Source organism: Dendrobates tinctorius, unplaced genomic scaffold (assembly GCF_039654945.1).
Source record: "Dendrobates tinctorius isolate UK_male_01 unplaced genomic scaffold, ASM3965494v1 ptg000016l, whole genome shotgun sequence".
NCBI classification, from domain to species: Eukaryota; Metazoa; Chordata; class Amphibia; order Anura; family Dendrobatidae; genus Dendrobates; species Dendrobates tinctorius.
The window spans coordinates 33883982-33901655 of NW_027361684.1; the positions used below are offsets into that span (position 1 = coordinate 33883982).

Here is a 17674-nt window from a genome sequence, read left to right on the forward strand (position 1 = left end):
TCTGTTCTGTTCCTGATCTAAGGATCTGTGCTGCAATTTAAGGCTGTGTGCCCACATAAGGGTTTTTTCGGGTTTTTTCCCATGCAAAAAAGCTTAAAAAACGCATACATTAAGCTTTCCATTCTTATAATGTATTCTGCAATTTTTGTGCACGATGCGTTTTTTTCCGGAAAAAAAAACCGCATTGCGGTAAAAACCGCAGCATGTTCATTAATTTTGCGATAAAAAATGCATTTCCAACTACATTCTATGAGAATGTGGATGCTCCGGAAAAAAACGCATAAAAAGCCCTCAAAAACGCGCAAAAAAAAAAATCTCAGAGCATATCTGTATTTATTGTTATATTAAAGGGAATCTGTCACCCTTTTTTTCGACTATAAGCTGCCTGCACCGACATCAGGGGCATATCTACAGCATTCTGTAATGCTGTAGATAAGCCCCCGATGTAACCTGAAAGAGAAGAAAAGCCGGATTACTTACCGGTAATGCTCTTTTAATGAGTCCACGACAGCACCCACTTGGAGAGAGGGATCCGCCCATAGGAACAGGAAACCTACAGAGATAAAAGAGGGCGGTCCGTCTCTCCTCCTCAGTTGGAATTCAGAGTACCCGGAGGACCGCCAATTATTAGGCCATTATATTATTCTATATGCTCATTCTATTTCTATAACTAAGATGGTGTATATATATTTATTATGTTAACTTCTAGGGAGGGTTACTGAACGGGTGCTGTCGTGGACTCATTAAAAGAGCATTACCGGTAAGTAATCCGGCTTTTTACTCTTCGCCACGACAGCACCCACTTGGAGAGACTTTCGGAGACCTTCACCTGGGAGGGACCACCGTGCCGAGGACCGCTCTACCAAAGGTTAGGTCGGATGAGCATGATAACTCCAGTCTATAGTGGTTATAAAAGGTAGAGGGCGTTGACCAAGTAGCAGCCTTACATATAGACTCGATTGTGACATCTCCCCTCTCTGCCCAAGAAGAAGCCATTGCTCTGGTGGAGTGTGCCTTGATACCTTCCGGGGGATCTTCATTGCTCGCGGAGTATGCCAGACTGATCACATCTCTGATCCATCGTGACAGGGTACCCCTTGTGACCTCAAATCCCTTCTTTTGGCCCTGGAAGGAAATAAATAGAGCTCTACTCTTCCTCCAGCTGCTAGGTCTCTCGATGTATTGTAATACTGCTCTTCTAACATCTAGCGTATGAAATTTCTCTACCTCTGGAGTAGAAGGGTTACTAAAAAATGAGGGGAGGTGGATTTCTTGTGATCTATGGAACTTCCCTGCTACCTTTGGTAAGTATGAGGGGGTCTGGTTTTAATATTAGCTGATCCTGGAATGTTAATAGGAAAGGGGGTTCTATCGATAGTGCTTGTATGTCGCTAACCCTTCTGGCTGAGGTTAGTGCAACTAGCAATACTGTTTTGAGAGATAGGTGTTTAAGGGATATTGAGTCTAATGGTTCAAACGGAGCACGTGTAAGGGCCTCCAGCACCAAATTCAAGTCCCAAGGAGGGACCCTAGGTATGTGTACCGGTTTGCTCCGCTCGCAGGCCGAGATAAATCTGGTAATCCATCTATTCCCTGCCACATTATAACTATAGAGGGCCCCTAGAGCCGACACCTGGACTTTTAGAGTGTTAACAGATAGTCCTAAATTTTTTCCCTTTTGTAGAAATTCTAGGATTGCGGTTATTGGAATTTCTCTGGAATCAGGGGCTGTGTGAAACTCTAGGAATTTTCTCCACACCCTGGTGTAAATTTTTGTTGTAGCCAATTTCCGACTTTGTAGGAGAGTGTTGACTAGCCCTTCCGAAAAACCTCTTGCCCTCAACATTTCCCTTTCAAGTTCCAAGCCGTCAAGTGGAGATTGTCCACATGAGGATGGAAGAATGGCCCCTGCGAGAGTAGCCTGGGGGTTGAAGGAAGCACCCTAGGGTCGGTCACTGACATTTCCCGCAGGCATGAAAACCACGGTCTCCTAGGCCATAATGGTGCTATTAAGATTATTCGTGCCTTCTCTGCCCTGATCTTCCTGATCACCTGCGGTAGTAGTATGATTGGGGGGAAGGCATATGCCAGTTTGAACCGCCATGGGGCCTGGAGGGCATCCAGGATTTCTGGGCTGTCTGTCACATTCAGAGAGGCGAATCTTCGCACTTGTTTGTTTTTCCTGGTGGCGAAGAGATCTATCTGGGGAAGGCCCCATAGTGACACGATGTTTGTGAATATTTGCCGGCTCAGGCACCACTCTCCTTGCCGCAGTGTGTGGCGGCTTAGAAAATCCACTTCCGCATTGTCTTCTCCTCTTATGTGGAGGGCTGAGAGAGATGAAAAATGTTTTTCGGCTAAAGACAAGATCTTCCTTGCGGAAGACATTAATGCGACTGATCGAGTCCCGCCTTGCCTGTTCAGATATGCGACCACTGTGGTGTTGTCTGACAGGATTCTTACGTTCTCTCCTTGTAACTGTGGGAGAAAATGATATAATGCATGACCCACTGCTTTTAACTCTTTCAAGTTTGATGAATCGTGCTCTTCCCTTATATCCCATAAGCCTTGGGTGAAGGTGCTTCCCATGTGGGCTCCCCATCCTGTGGGGCTGGCGTCAGTAGTAATTATACGGGAGGGTGTTACTACCCATGGTACTCCTCCCGATAAGTTATTCTCGTCTAGCCACCATGTTAGGGAGGTTAGGACTATCTGAGATAAAGTGATTTTTTTACTTAAATTCCCCTGGTCCTGAATCTCCTCCAAGAGGATTTGATGCTGTAAATCTCTTGTATGGAATTGGGCCCACCGAACCACCGGGATGCAGGAAGTAAGGGACCCCAGGAGGGACATTGCATCCCTTAACGACATGTGTGGTTCGTTTATCGCTAATCTGACCTTCGTTTTAATTGTTGTAATCTCTACCTGTGGTAGCAGACATTTTTGGCTTATGGAGTCTAGCTGAAGACCCAGGAAGGACTGAACTGATTGTGGTTCGATTCTGGATTTCTTGAAATTTATTACCCAACCAAGAGCCTGTAGGGATAAGATTGCATCAGCCACTCGTTCATTACATTGTTTAGTTGAGTTACCTATTATCAAAAAATCATCCAAATAGGGTACTATCAGCATGTCCTTTTGGCGTAAGAAAGCCATCACTTCCAGCATCACCTTTGTAAAGACTCTTGGAGCGATGGAAAGGCCGAATGGCATGGCTGTGAACTGAAGGTGTTTTATGGTGCCCTCGAGGAAGACCACCACTCTGAGGTATTTCTGAAATCTGTAATGGATGGGAAGATGATAATAGGCATCTTTCAGATCCAGGCCTGCCATCGTACAATTGGGAAAAAGGAGCTTAATTGCGGATCTAATAGACTCCATCTTAAATTTATGATTTGTTACAAAAGTATTCAGTTTCTTCAGGTTAATTATCGTCCTGAAGGAGCCATTGGGTTTAGGTATCAGAAAGAGAGGGGAGTAAAATCCTCTCCCTTCCTGTCCTTTTGGCACCTGGACCATGACTTTTTTTGTCCAGAAGACTGAAAATTTCAGTCTCTAAGGCCCGCTGTTGGACTGGGGAGTTAAGGGATGTTACGATGACTGAGTTACGGGGCACATGATGGAACTCTAATTTTAGTCCTTCTCTAATAATGCCCAGGACCCAAGGGCTGGTCGTGATTTTCTCCCATTCCTGAAGGAAAAATTTTAGTCTCCCTCCTACTGGAGGGACTGGTTCTTAGTTTTCTTAGATATGCCGCTAGACTGGGTTAGGGCCTGTAGTTCCTCCCTTATTATAGCCCTAATATCTGTGGCTGATGTTGAAGCCTGTTTTGTATTTTCAGAAATGCATTTTTTGCACAGCCTCTTTGTATAAGAGTCCGGTAAAGGACGTGTACAGAGGGCACATTCCTTGTTTTTTGATTTTTCCTTCCTTTTAGCCTATGGTGGACATAGCAGAGGAGAGAGAGAGAGGGAGAGCGAGAGCGAGAGAGAGGTTCTTTAACAGCTTGATAGGCAGAGAGACGTCCACTCACCCAGAGAAGCTGTAGGTACCGGTTCAGGAGGCTGAGAAGGGATTCTTTTGGCATGACTTCTGTGGCTCCTATCCGAGGAGCCTCGCCGTTCCGCTGCCGCTGTATCACCTGCCTGGGGATGCGTGTCCTGTCTTGGGGAAGACATGTCTGCACGCTCTATCACTATCCCCCTCGGTTTTTTATGCCACCCTTCAGTACCTGGTACCTCCCCCTCCCAGGTGCGCCTGCTTCCGGTGCATTCATTTAGCCTGCGCCTGGCCTGGAAACACCGTCCGGCGCCGCAATATTAAATCATGTCCCTTTTTTTTTTTTTTTCCCCCGGAGGGGGCGGGGAGTGCTCCTCTGCTGGTATTCCGCGGCTGTGAAAGACCGCGCATGCGCTGTACGCTGAGGAACCTCCGGTAACCCGGAAGTTCCTCCTTACCTCTTCCCAGCGCTGTACCTGCGTCCTCGCTGTTTCAGAACGCCAGAGATAGCTTCTCTATCTCGGCTCCGCACTCCCACACGGACCGGGATGGCTGCCTCCAAGATCCCGGTGACGTGTATCCATATAAGAAAACCCCCGGTCGGCTCCACCCGGTACCGGTGTTTCTTTTTGCGCTGCCACCGTCTCAGACGAGGGGGGAGCTGGATTCCAGCACTCCCCCGACGCTGCTTCTGGACCGGAACCCCTGCCGTTCGCACGGACACTGCACAGGCGGTTCCTTGGCCCATGTATGTCTTCTGTAGAGATCCTGTGGTTCCGATAGGAACAGGAAACCAACTGAGGAGGAGAGGCGGACCGCCCTCTTTTATCTCTGTAGGTTTCCTGTTCCTATGGGCGGATCCCTCTCTCCAAGTGGGTGCTGTCGTGGCGAAGAGTAAAAAAGGAGTTAGATTATACTCACCCGGGGGCGGTCCGGTCTTGGTCCGATGGGTGTTGCGGTCTGTCTCCTCCCATCTTCTAACAGTGCCATCCTCTTCTTTGCTTCTTGTTGTGGCTCCGGCGCAGGCGCACTGCTCTGCCCTATTGAGGCCAGAGCAGAGTCCTGCAGTGCGCAGGCGCCAGACGTCTCCTGGCGCTTGCGCACTGCAGGACTCTGCTCTGCTCTCAACAGGGCAGAGCAGTGCGCCTGTGCAGGAGCCATGACAGGAAGGAAAGAAGAGGACGGCATCATATGAAGATGGGAGGCGCCGGACCGGACGCCGGGGTGAGTATAATCCAACTCCTTTTTCTTATCTTTCAGGTTACATCGGGGGGGGGGGGGGGGGGCTCATCTACAGCATTACAGAATGCTGTAGATAAGCCCCTGATGTCGGTGCCGGCAGCTCATAGTCGAAAAAAAGGGTGACAGATTCCCTTTAATGTGATTGTGGCATGGGCCAGTACACCTAAAGAGGTTAACTGGTGGAAACAAGTTTGTCCCCTATCCACAGAATAGGTGATAATGAATAGATCAGTTAGGGCCTTGGACACACATAATGAGGCACTTTTCTCCTCCTTGGAATAGAGTGACAGTGCCCATGCGTGACTGCTGCTCCATTCACTCCTAACTCCCCAATTCCTGTGTTCTCTAAAACAGCCACAGAGTTCTCTTCCAGGGAGAATCTAAGGACAGACCGCTCACATTCAGCAGGCCAGATCCTTCTCTTCCCAGACTTCATCTGTTAAGAGGGATTTGGGAGGCCTCATACACATTAAACTGTTGCTGGATGCTGCTGATATCGGGGAGTTCAGATAACTTTAGTTTAAGGGTAGGTGCACACGATCAAGTAAACGCTGCGGGTTGGACGCTGCGTACTTGTGCAGCGTCCAACTTGCAGCGGACAGATGTTATAGCATAGTGGATGGGATTTCAAGAAATCCCATGCCCACTATGCTTCCAGAGACGCCAGTGGCTCACCCGCGGAGATGGGCATGCGGTGCGTCTTTCCAGACCGCAGCCTGTCTATTTCTCTTGCGGAGAAGCGAGTCTCCACAAGATAATTGTTATCCGTACAATGTACTGCATCCTCACGCTTCAGTGAACACCTGCGGATTCATCTGCGTTCAATAGACGGCAGCGCTTTGTACGCAGTGGACATGTGCTGCATCCAAAGCGCTGCCAATTCCTGATGGTGTGCACCTGCGCTTTAGGGTTCATTCAGACAGCGAGTTTTTTTTGTACGCAAAAAAACCTAATTGATTTCCATTAGCATTCTGGATCAGATTCACATCAGTGCTTGTTCAGCGTGTGACTGTTTTTACGTCAGAATTTCATCAGTTTTTTTCTTTTTGAATAGGAAAGGCTTGAGAAGACTTCACATCTGAAACAAACATGAAAATCAGACAGCACACAGATGGCATCCGATGGCTGGGCAATTTTGGGGCAGACTCAGACTTGTATTGGCGAGTTTGTTCCGTGATTCGGACATGTCTCCGTCTATTGGAGCGTGTGGTACAGCCCCATAGACTACAAGGGGTAAGGTAGGAGTATTAAAAAAAACCTGATAGAACACAGAGGTGAAAATCTGATGTCTGAATGATGCCAAAACGTATATAACATGCCTTACGATAGTAAGAATAGTGGAAGCAGAACTTTGCTAAAATAAAATTTATCAATTCTCTAAAAGGAATGCATGGGTCAGAAAGTGGCTCTTCTAAAAGCTTGTGGTTTTGAGCATATATAGAGGACTATATGAGTGGCCTCCAGTCCTTGGTGCTACATGGCACGTGATCTGCCCCGGCTAATGTAACTTCCTTTAGGGCGCAGACGGCCGGCGACTCTCCTGATCCGAGGTCATTTTGAGCACTGTGGTTCGACATCAGTCTGCACTATACTCACTTGATCAGCCCCGCTCTGATCGTCTCACACGACTGATATAGCAATCTGTCGGGTAACACTGCGCTCTGTGTGAGCCTGAAGTTGCTTTTACAATGCAAGTCTAAGGAGGTCAATGTGAACCGGAATTTTAGTCATGTGACTACATATATAAAAAAAGAAAAGGACCAGAGTGGCGCTAGAAAAAGGAAGATGGCGATGAGTGAACGTATTACTGCACTTACACTGCATTACCAGAATAACAAAAATGTCTTTGGAGCCTGAGAAGAATTGCGGCTGCTTTATAGCACAGGGGAGAATGCTCTCAGCTCGTCACCACAATTCTGTTCCCGAATCATTTGAAAAACAGATTGAAACAAGTCAGATGTAAAGGCAGGTGGACGGTCCTCGGGTACGAGCAGGGGGCCTCCAGATGTGACTGGTGAGGTGTGTGAATATACCATACAGGGGGTTGTATCAGAAGAAAAACAGGGAGAAAACTTTTTTTTTTTTACTCCAAAAACAGCGCCACGTTTATTTATTATGCTTTGCTTATACAGCGCTATCATATACCACAGCGCTTTACAGACATTATCTCTGTCCCCATTGGGGCTCACACTCTAGATTCCCTATTAGGATGTCTTTGGAATGTGTGCGGAAACCCAACCAAACATGGGGGAACATACAAACTCTGCAGGCCATCTTTGATGTTGCAGCCAAGGTGCATTTAAATAAGGACATTTCAAAATCATTAATAATGACAGGTGAAATACCAAAACTGCCTCCTCTACACGTGACTCGTACATTGTCCTCACTGTGCAGTCACAGAAATGACACCGCCATGTGGGAGGCAGCTTACATTCCCTGGCCATTACAGCATAAGAACATACCAGAGGTGGCCGGACATGTCATCTGTGTCGGGCCAGGAGCTGGGAGGTTCTCACACACACTGGGGGGGGAGGGTCAGGAGCTCGGGGGGTGGTAGGTTGGGGGTGTCAGGAGCGTCAGGAGCTCGGGGGGATGGTTAGTTGGGGGTGTCAGGAGCTCGGGGGGTGGTTAGTTGGGGGGTGGTTGGTTGGGGGTGTCAGGAGCTCGGGAGTTAGTAAGTTGGGGGTGTCAGGAGCTCGGGGGGTGGTAGGTTGGGGGTGTCAGGAGCTCGGAGATGGTAGGTTGGGGGTGTCAGGAGCTCGGGGGTGTCAGGAGCAGGGGGGGTGGTTGGTTGGGGGTGTCAGGAGCTCGGGGGGTGGTAGGTTGGGGGTGTCAGGAGCTGGAGGGTGGTAGGTTGGGGGTGTCAGGAGCTCAGGGGGTGATAGGTTGGGGGTGTCAGGAGCTGGGGGGGGTGGTTGGTTGGGGGTGCCAGGAGCTGGGGGTGTCAGGAGCTCGGGAGTTGGTAGGTTGGGGGTGTCAGGAGCTCGGGGGGTGGTAGGTTGGGGGTGTCAGGAGCTCGGGGATGATAGGTTGGGGGTGTCAGGAGCTCGGGGGTGGTAGGTTCGGGGTGTCAGGAGCTGGGGGTGTCATGAGCTGGTGGGTGGTTGGTTGGGGGTGTCAGGAGCTGGAGGGTGGTAGGTTGGGGGTGTCAGAAGCTCGGGGGGTGATAGGCTGGGGGTGTCAGGAGCTGGGGGGTTGGTTGGGGGTGTCAGGAGCTCAGGGGGTGGTAGGTTGGGGTGTCAGGAGCTCGGGGGGGGTGGTAGGTTGGGGGGGTGTCAGGAGCTCGGGGGATGGTTGGTTGGGGGTGTCAGGAGCTCGGGGGGTGGTAGGTTGGGGGGTGGTAGGTTGGGGGGTGTCAGGAGCTCGGGGGATGGTTGGTTGGGGGGTGTCAGGAGCTCGGGGTACAGGGAAGCAAGTGACTCCCAGTTATGTTCTCATACATATTATACAGAGATGGGTGAGCTGCTGTCCCAGTGGTGGCGCCGCCTATGTACATATCTGCATGAAGTGCACTCATGCAGCATTTTACACCGGCATACCTCACCTTTAAACACATCACAAGAGACATATGACACCAGCAACCATAACACTCGCCCGCAGGCCCTGAACAACAACGTTACCTGTCCCCACTTCTCCCGATCCGACCTCTTGTCTCACTGACAACTTTACTGCGGTTTGTTTTGATGCTATATCTTCTTCACCTCCTGACTCCCTTCCGTGGGCGGAGCTTCCCCGGATGTTTAACACGTGACTGACATCACCGGGTGGTTGTGTTCACTTCAGTGTCGTAATTGGCTGAATCTGATGAGGACGTGGACGCCATCTTTGTTACTGGCAGTGTTTTCCTAGTGCTGGCCTTTACCGTTTCTATGGCGACACTAAGTCATTCCTGTATTACAGATACCCGGGGGGGGGGTGTGTTGTAGTCTACTTGTAAGATGGCTGACACGGCTCCACTTTGATAGAGCAGCTGCTGTCATATATAAAGGGGGTCTCTAGCCATTAAAAAATGTCAGCAGTGGTACTACTACCTTTCCATTTTTTCATCCGTTGTTCCTGGATCCATAGCTTAGCCTCGCCATAGGACGCCTTCTTTTTTGCCAGATGAATTAATGACATCATTTATTTTAGCACAGAGTTTGTAACTTCAGCAGAGTGGTGACGTGCCCTCACATCTCGGCCATTAGTGTTTTGTGGGATTGTTTAGGCAGTGTCCATTTTCCTGGTCTGTACGATTATGGTGACACCAAACGTCTACATTTTGTTTTTATATTTTATTGGTTAAAGAAAACATAACTTTGTAAAAAACAAACAATTGTTTTGCGCTGCCATTTTCAGAGGCCATTATTGTTACATCGCGGGGCCATAGGCGGCTCTTTTTTCCCTGCATTGAGCTGTAGTTTTCATTCATGGGGTATAGGAGATGTTTTGCTCTTTACTGAAAAGTATGACAACCGAAAAAAATAGTTTTTTTTTTGTCTTATAATGTTTACCATATGGGTTAAATGTTTTATCTTTTCAGAGATCAAACTTTGACTTAAAAATAACAAATATGTTTTTTTTTATTTCTTTAATTTTAAATTGGTGAAAAGAAGGTGATTTCAACTTTTATATTAGTTTTTTAATGTCCCATATAGGGACTTGAACCTGCAATGGTGTAACGGCATACTGAAGGTGTCAATACTGTGATTGACAGCTTGGCCATAAAATCTGGTACAGGGGCGTGCTGAGCTGTTTGACAGCTCGACTGTCAAATCTGAGACTGTGAGGGGTCAGCTGTCGCCCAAGTGTTCATTATTCCAGATAATTGCCATGCTTCTGTGTCTCCCAGAACTCTGCCAGACATCCATTCAGCCTGTGAGGTTTGTGCTTTCCTGTGCCTTGAGTTCTATATGCTTGATCTGTTGCCTGACCTTGGCTTTCGTTCTGACCATCTGCCTTTTTAACCCCTTCAGCTCTGATCCGTTAGCCTGCCGGTACTTTGACCTTGGAATGTTACCTGACTGCGCTTTTGTCTCTTCTTTGTTTATGACGTACCCTCCTGGCTTCTGACCTTGGACTCCTTGACCACTCCGATTCACAGCTTAGCCGTGAGAAGTGAGTAGTATCATAGTATTTCAAACAGTTTTAAGTAAGGGACAGACTCACGTGCCACAGAGCGTACCCGTGTCATCGACGGCGAGTGGGCCCCCCTCTGTTCGTTCAAGGCCCCAGCACTTGCCCAAGTGCTCCTGGTGGTGACGCCAGCCCTGCTTCCCTGGGTCATGTATGCCCAACCTGTAGTGTGCCATGATATGTGACTGCTGTTTAGGCTTCAGCTGTCACAAGTCAACACAAAATGTCAGAGCTGGAGACCCCTTTAAATTTTTCACTCTTTGTTTCATTGGAGCCATTTGGTACAGTCAAAAAAAAGTTCATTTTTTTTCTCATAAATGTACACAATGCACGCCATCTTGACTGAAAAAAAACCCCCACAAATGTAGAAATTTTTGAAAAATGTATTAAAAAAGAAAACTGATCCATGGACGCGTTCCAGTTATTACCTCATAAAGGGATAGTGATCAGAATTGTAAAAATTGGCCTGGTCATTGACAGGAAAACCACCCTTGGGGGTAAAGGGGTTAATAACGTGGGACGGGGCCATATATATTGGCATTGGCACCCCCCCAAGCTAAAAACATCAGCTCTCTGTCACCCCAGAAATGGTGCATCTTATAGATGCACCAATTCTGGCACTTAGCCTCGCTCTTCCCACTTGTCCTTTAGCGGTGGCAAGTGGGATTCATATTTGTGTGGTTGATGTCACCTTTGTATTGTCAGGTGACATCAAGCCCACAGGTTAGTAATTGAGAAGCTTCTATAACAGGGTTCCCCAACTCCAGTCCTCAAGGCACACCAACAGATCATGTTTTCAGGATTTCCTTAGTATTGCACAGGTGATAATTGCTTCACTTGTGCAATACAAAGGGAATCCTGAAAACATGATCTGTTGATGGGCCTTGAGGACTGGATTTGGGGAACCCTGTTCTATAAGACACCTATCCATTACTAATCCTATAGTTATATGGTAAATAACACACAGCCAGAATAAAGTCCTTTAATTGAAATAATCACACAGACTCCTTTATTGAATCTTAATTAACCATGATTACTGAACGCCTAATCCCAACTCCCTCATCTCCTGCAACAAAAATAAAAAAATAAACCAACATATAATACTATCATGTCCGAAGTAGTCCATTTAATACCGAGTGTCCCATCGCAATCTCACGTGTAACATTGCTTACGTAATCCATTGCTTTTATCGAGCATTTTCGCGTGGAAAAAACATTGTGGAAATGCAACAAATCCACAATGTGTGCACATAGCCTTAATGTCCTGTCTGCGATAGTGGTACACCCAGTCGTGGGAGTCACCACATGAGTTCTCAGGCTTTGCAAATCTGGTAACAGCGGGGTTCTCCGGGTTTTCATACTAGGCCGCAAGTCTCTTCCTGATGTAGTCTATCAAATTCCGGTGAGCCTCTCACGCACCAGCCGGCCCCTTCCCAACCTGATACCCTAATCCCTGGCGTCTTTGGTACAGTAGATGAAAACTGGGAGTGACGGCCCTGCTCCCACGCGCTGTCCCTCTGCAGTTGCAGGTGGGCCCCGCCTGTTGCAGTCTCCTCATGGATCTTCTTGGCTTGACCATTGACGGAAATCTCCCCAGATTGGAGCTGAGCAATCTAGGCTTCGGCTCTTGACAGGCAAGGTCTAGTCTTCTAGGCTTTGCTCGTGTGAGGCTTGGATCCCGATCCTTACTAGTGCAGACAGAACTCGGAGTCCTCCTGAGCATAATCCAGCCATTATCAGGCTCTGCTAATAGGCTATGTGCAAGATGTGTACTATGCACTAAGGCCTATTAATACTTCCTATTAACAATAAATGCAAACAAAGACAGGAGGGAAGTATATACCATAAAGAGAAGACTTTTTATCTTGTTAAAACCAACATTTTATTTGGTAGATAATCAAAAATAATCTACTTACCCACCCCATTGAAGAAGCCTATGCGAAACGCGCGTCAGGTACCTCTTTATCAGCTGCCATGTTTACTTTCACTTTCGGTCTCTTTATTCATGTGTCTCTTTTGCACAATGAGCACTTTTTACTGACACACTTATGTGATCTATCTATATTTACTCAGGGCTCTAACCTTTGTCTGCCACATGGAGATATATATATATATATATATATATATATATATATATATATATATATATACACATACACACATTGTGTGTTGTAAACTCTTATAGAGAGATGTAATTACCTTAGCAAAAGATATCTGTATGTACTTCGCACTTTTGCACTTTTTTGAGCCTATATCTGTTTGAAGCTATAGATATGACAGCTATTCACAAGTTTGATCCTTGTGCTTTTTTATAGAGACTTTATTGATATACATTTTTTATTAGTGCAGCCTTTTCTATGATATTGTATCCCTTGGTTACACTCAAGGCAGATATTTACAACCTTTTGGGAACTATGTCATGCTGTGCACTTATTTTAGATTAAACATATAATTCAAATGCAAATTTATATTGACTGATGACATAATTCAGTGTACTCTTTTCCCAAAATTTTGGTCTGAGGGACCTCTGCTGGTTGCTATTTTTGCATTTATGTATCTCTGTTTTGTGACTTTTACAAATGAGTTTCATTATCTTTGATTATCTAACAAATAAAATGTCGGTTTTAACAAGATAAAGTCTTTCTTATCTTTTTGGTATATACTTCCCTCCTATCTTTGTTTGCATTTATGTGCAAGATTTGGCAGTGACTGGGAGAAACAACTTCCCTGCTCCGACCTCTTTTCACATGGGGCCGGGTGATCAACTAGAGGGAGAGCTGCAGGAGTCCCCTTGATACTGCCCAGCTCACCTCGAATGTCCCGGATCTATTAACAGATCTCTCACACCCAGTCGGGCTCATTGCGGGTTGACTCGGGCTTGACCACTTCATGACTCCAGACTGTGCCAGTCAGAACAGGGGTCTCTCTTTCCAGGACTCTAGCTTTGGCCCCCACCTCAAGGAAGCTCAGATCAGTATTCAAGCGTAGTCGCTCCTATAAGATCTGCTTCAGGGAGGAATCTCATAGTCCAATAACTAGTTAATCCCGCAGCACTTCGTCCAATGGGCACAATCCTCAGTGGCCGTCTTAGTCTTCTTGGTGATAATGGCCATCACTTCCTGCAAAGCATTAGTATATGGAGCATACTGAGCTATGGTCTCACTTTCCCCTTGGACCTGCTGGAACAACTACATGCAGAGGCGCCCTAGGTCTGTGGTGCTGCCATGCATGTCCTCCAGAATTTTTACCACATTGTCCACAAAGTCACGGTGACTAAGTGGGTGATACATAAACATCTGCTGGGCCTCCCTATCAAGGGTCAGGAGGGCTAACTCAGCCTGAGAGGAAGGGATCAGGGGATACATGCACAGCATGCTTTTCAGCCTCTATACCCAGTCCCACAGTGACACACTGCTCCCTGTGAAGATTGCTGAGCATGGCTCCCAAGGGTATTTGCTCCCTGCCAGGCTCAGTCATGGATTGGTCCGCCATCTCTGTCTGAATGTCGCATCCTGGCTTCTACGCCAAATGTAATGCAGATGTCTGGATGCAACGCACAAAGCCACAAGGTGCAAACATTCAAGGGATAGTTCTATTTATATAGCGTGACTTCAAATAACTTTGAACAATTAGTGTTAGTAACTAGGCAGATTAAAGGGGGTTTTACACTAAGCAATATCGCTAGCAATATCGCTAAAACGTCACTGGTTTTGTGACGTTATAGCGATATTGCTAGCGATATCGCTATGTGTGATACTTACCAACGACCGGCTCCCCCGCTGCTCATCGCTGATCGCGCGAGAATGTCCGGCTCCATTTCTCGTCGGGCGCTTCCTGCTGAGACTTCCTGCTGTGACGTCCAGCGACGCGTGGAGGCGGGCGGGAGGACGCAGGATCGCTGTGTGTGAATGGTAAGTATCGTCCGCTGCGTCGCTGCTGCATCGCTGTGACATCTTTCTGTATGAAAGCTCACTAGCGATCATTTAGCGATGCACCAGCAATCCTGACCGGGTCGGATCGCTGGTGCATCGCTAAATGTAAAAGGGCCTTAACATTCAAACAAAGATAACAAACTTGAAAAAAGCTAAGGAAATCTTTCTAGGTATAGCATTAAAGTTCTGTTTACGACAATGATACACCCAGTCATGTGAGTCTCTCTCTGAAAATCTGGCCCTAGCGGGGGTCATCGGCTTTTCCCGCTAGGCCGCAAGTCTCTTCCTGATGTAGTCTATTACTGTAAATTCCAATGAGACTCCCATGCACCAACCTCCCCCCCTCTCAATCTGATACCCTAATCCCCGGTACCGTAGATGATAGCTGGAAGTGATGGCCCTGATCACACACGCTGTCCCTCTGCAGTCGCAGGTGGGCCTCGGCTGTTGCAGTCTCCTCACGGATCTTTTCAGCTTGACCAACAGAAATCTTCTGGATTGTAGCGGAGCGAACTAGGCCTCAGGTCTTGACAGGTGAGGTCTGGTCTTCTTGGATTTACTTGTGTGAGGCATGGATCCCGGTCCTGACTAGTGCAGACAGAAATCGAAGCCCTCCTGAGCAGAATCTGGGCCTTGTTAGCAGATGTACACCCCTTCCCTAGCGTCGGCTTCCCATTAAGGCCTGTCATCCTGGCCTCAGCGACATCCCTAGAGCACGTCTGCTCCACTCTCTTCTCTGGTACCACATCCCCCTGCGGTTTGACGAACAGGTCTTTTATATCAGGGAGTTGCTTCCTGTGGGTCATCTGATCCAGTCCAGCAAAATCACTCCTTCAAATCTTCCAGCACAATTTGGTTCCGCTTGCTTTTGCCTGGCCAGCAGATGGCAGTCTTATTAATAGCACATCCTGCAAGAAGTTCTTTGGAGATATTACTGCTTCTCATTACAGCACCTCCGAACCAGGTAGTGCATCACACCCCAAAATTAAATAAGATTCATAACCAAACCTCAAAGTGTTTTACAGCCCCTAGCCCAGACAACACCTTTGTTACATTTTCTCTTGATTGGGGCATGCCGTCGTTATTGCACCCAGGCATCACTGCACACAGTATACTGAAGATAGATCTGAGAAAAAGTGCCTGGTGGTAGGAGTTAGGAATGTGACAGGTTTACTGTGACAGAGAGGAGCCAGAAGACCGCCCTCCTATTTCAGACCCCCCCCCCCCCTGTTTCAGACCCCCCCCTCTAGACCCTCTCTCCTATATCACACCCACCTACAGACCACCCCTCCCATTTCAGACCCCCTCTCCCATTCCAGACCTCCCTAGACAACCCCTATTTCACACCCCTCATCCCATTTCAGACCCCCTCTTATTTCAGACCCCCTCTTATTTCAGACCCCCTCTTATTTCAGACCCCCTCTTATTTCAGACCCCCTCTTATTTCAGACCCCCTCTTATTTCAGACCCCCTCTTATTTCAGACCCCCTCTTATTTCAGACCCCCTCTTATTTCAGACCCCCTCTTATTTCAGACCCCCTCTCCTATTTCAGACCCCCCTCCAGACCCTTCAGATCCCCTCTCCTATTTCAGACCCCCCTCTATTTTCAGACCCCTCCATCAGCCATCAGACCCCGTTGAGACCCCCTCTCCTATTTCAGACCCCCTCTTATTTCAGACCCCCCTCCTATCAGACCCCCCAACTATTTCAGACCCCCCTTCAGACCTTCCTCCTTTTTCAGACCCCCCTTCTAGTTCAGCTCCCCCTTCAGACCCCTCTATTTCTGACCCCCCCTCCTATTTCAGACCCCCCCAGAAGCCCCTTAAAACCCCCCTCCCATGCCAGACTCCGATGAGACCCTCTCCTATTTCAGACCCTGCCTCTAGACCCCCCCTCCTATTTCAGACCCCCCTCCTATGCCAGACCCTGATGAGACCCCATCTCCCATTTCAGATCCCCTCTCCCATTTCAGACCCAACCTCCTGTTTCAGACCCCCTTCAGATGCCCTCTCCTATTTCAGACCCCTCTTCAGACCCCTTCTGCTATTTCAGACCCCTCTCCTTCAGACACCCTCTATTTCAGACCCCCCCCTCCTATTTCAGACCCTCCCTTCATACCCACTCCTATTTCAGACCCTCCCTTCATACCCCCTCCTATTTCAGACCCTCCCTTCATACCCCCTATTTCAGACCCCTTCTCCCATTTCAGACTCCTCTTTAGACCCTCTCTCCTACTTCAGACCCCCCTCCAGACCCAACTCCTGTTTAAGACCTCCCCTTCAGACCCCCTCTATTTCAGACTCCCTTCAGACCCCCCTTTCCTATTTCAGACCCCCCTCTCCTATTTCAGACGCTTCTTTCAGACCCTCTCCTATTTCAGACCCCCCTCCTATTTCAGACCCCCCTCCTATTTCAGACCCCCCTCCTGTTTAAGACCTCCCCTTCAGACCCCCTCTCCTATTTTAGACTCCATTCAGACCCCCCTCTCCTATTTCAGACCCTTCTTTCAGACCAACTCTATTTCAGACCCCCCCCTTCAGATCCCCTCTATTTCAGAAACCCCCATTCAGACCCTCTCTCCTATTTCAGACCCCAACCCCTATTTAAGACCACCCCCTCCTATTTCAGACCCCTCCTCCTATTTCAGACCTCCCTCCTATTGCAGGCACCCTCTCCAGACCCCCTCTCCTATTTCAGACCTCCCTCCCTATTTCAGACTGAAATAGGAGGGGGGGCTGTGAAATAGGAGAGGGGTCTGAAATAGTGGGGGTCTTAAATAAGGAAGGTCTGAAATAGGAGGGGGGGTCCTAATGACCCGTTGAAGCCCAGGAGCGTGAAACGGCCATTTTCCGCACTCTCTGCTCCCCGGCCCATGCATTTTTAACCATGAAATAAAGACTTCCACTTTTGGTAATGGTGAGTGCCATCCTTTTCCTCTCATTGTGCTATTAATAATAAATGTGCTTGAGGTTATCCTAATTGTATAAAAAAAAAAAATTTTTGAAAATGTCGCCCACAGCTATCAATGTACACAGAGGTGGTCCGATAGCTGCTATTGCGTAGTCGCCATCTTGCTAGAGAAGAAAAAATAGTTCCTCCTTTACATTTTAAAAGGCTGAAAATCTTCAAGGAGTAAATAAGCAACGTGTGCATGAGACTTCAGGGATCTTATTTACTTTGCTTGTACTGTAAAACCTTACATATTTTATGTGAACACATAGCCTTACTGTTAATTGGGGAGACTGAATAATTTACATTATGGGGAGGCAGAGATTATAGTTAATGGGGGGCACAGTGCTGCTTATCACTTTATATTTCGATTGGTGGTGACTAATAGCATGTTAATGGTGGGGTACATGTGTGTTCAGGGCGAGGGAGACATGTA

General features: G+C 47.7%; 1 protein-coding gene across 3 annotated transcripts in view; it reads right to left on the reverse strand.

Moving 5' to 3' along the window:
• Positions 1 to 9011, reverse strand: part of INPP5K (inositol polyphosphate-5-phosphatase K) — a 103856-nt gene extending 94845 nt beyond the window's left edge. For all 3 annotated transcript variants that reach the window (XR_012228907.1, XM_073565652.1, XM_073565651.1), the window contains exon 1: positions 8863 to 9011. The gene's annotated coding sequence lies outside the window, so the exon portion shown is untranslated. The remainder of the gene's footprint in view (positions 1 to 8862) is intronic.
• Positions 9012 to 17674: the final 8663 nt, after the last annotated feature.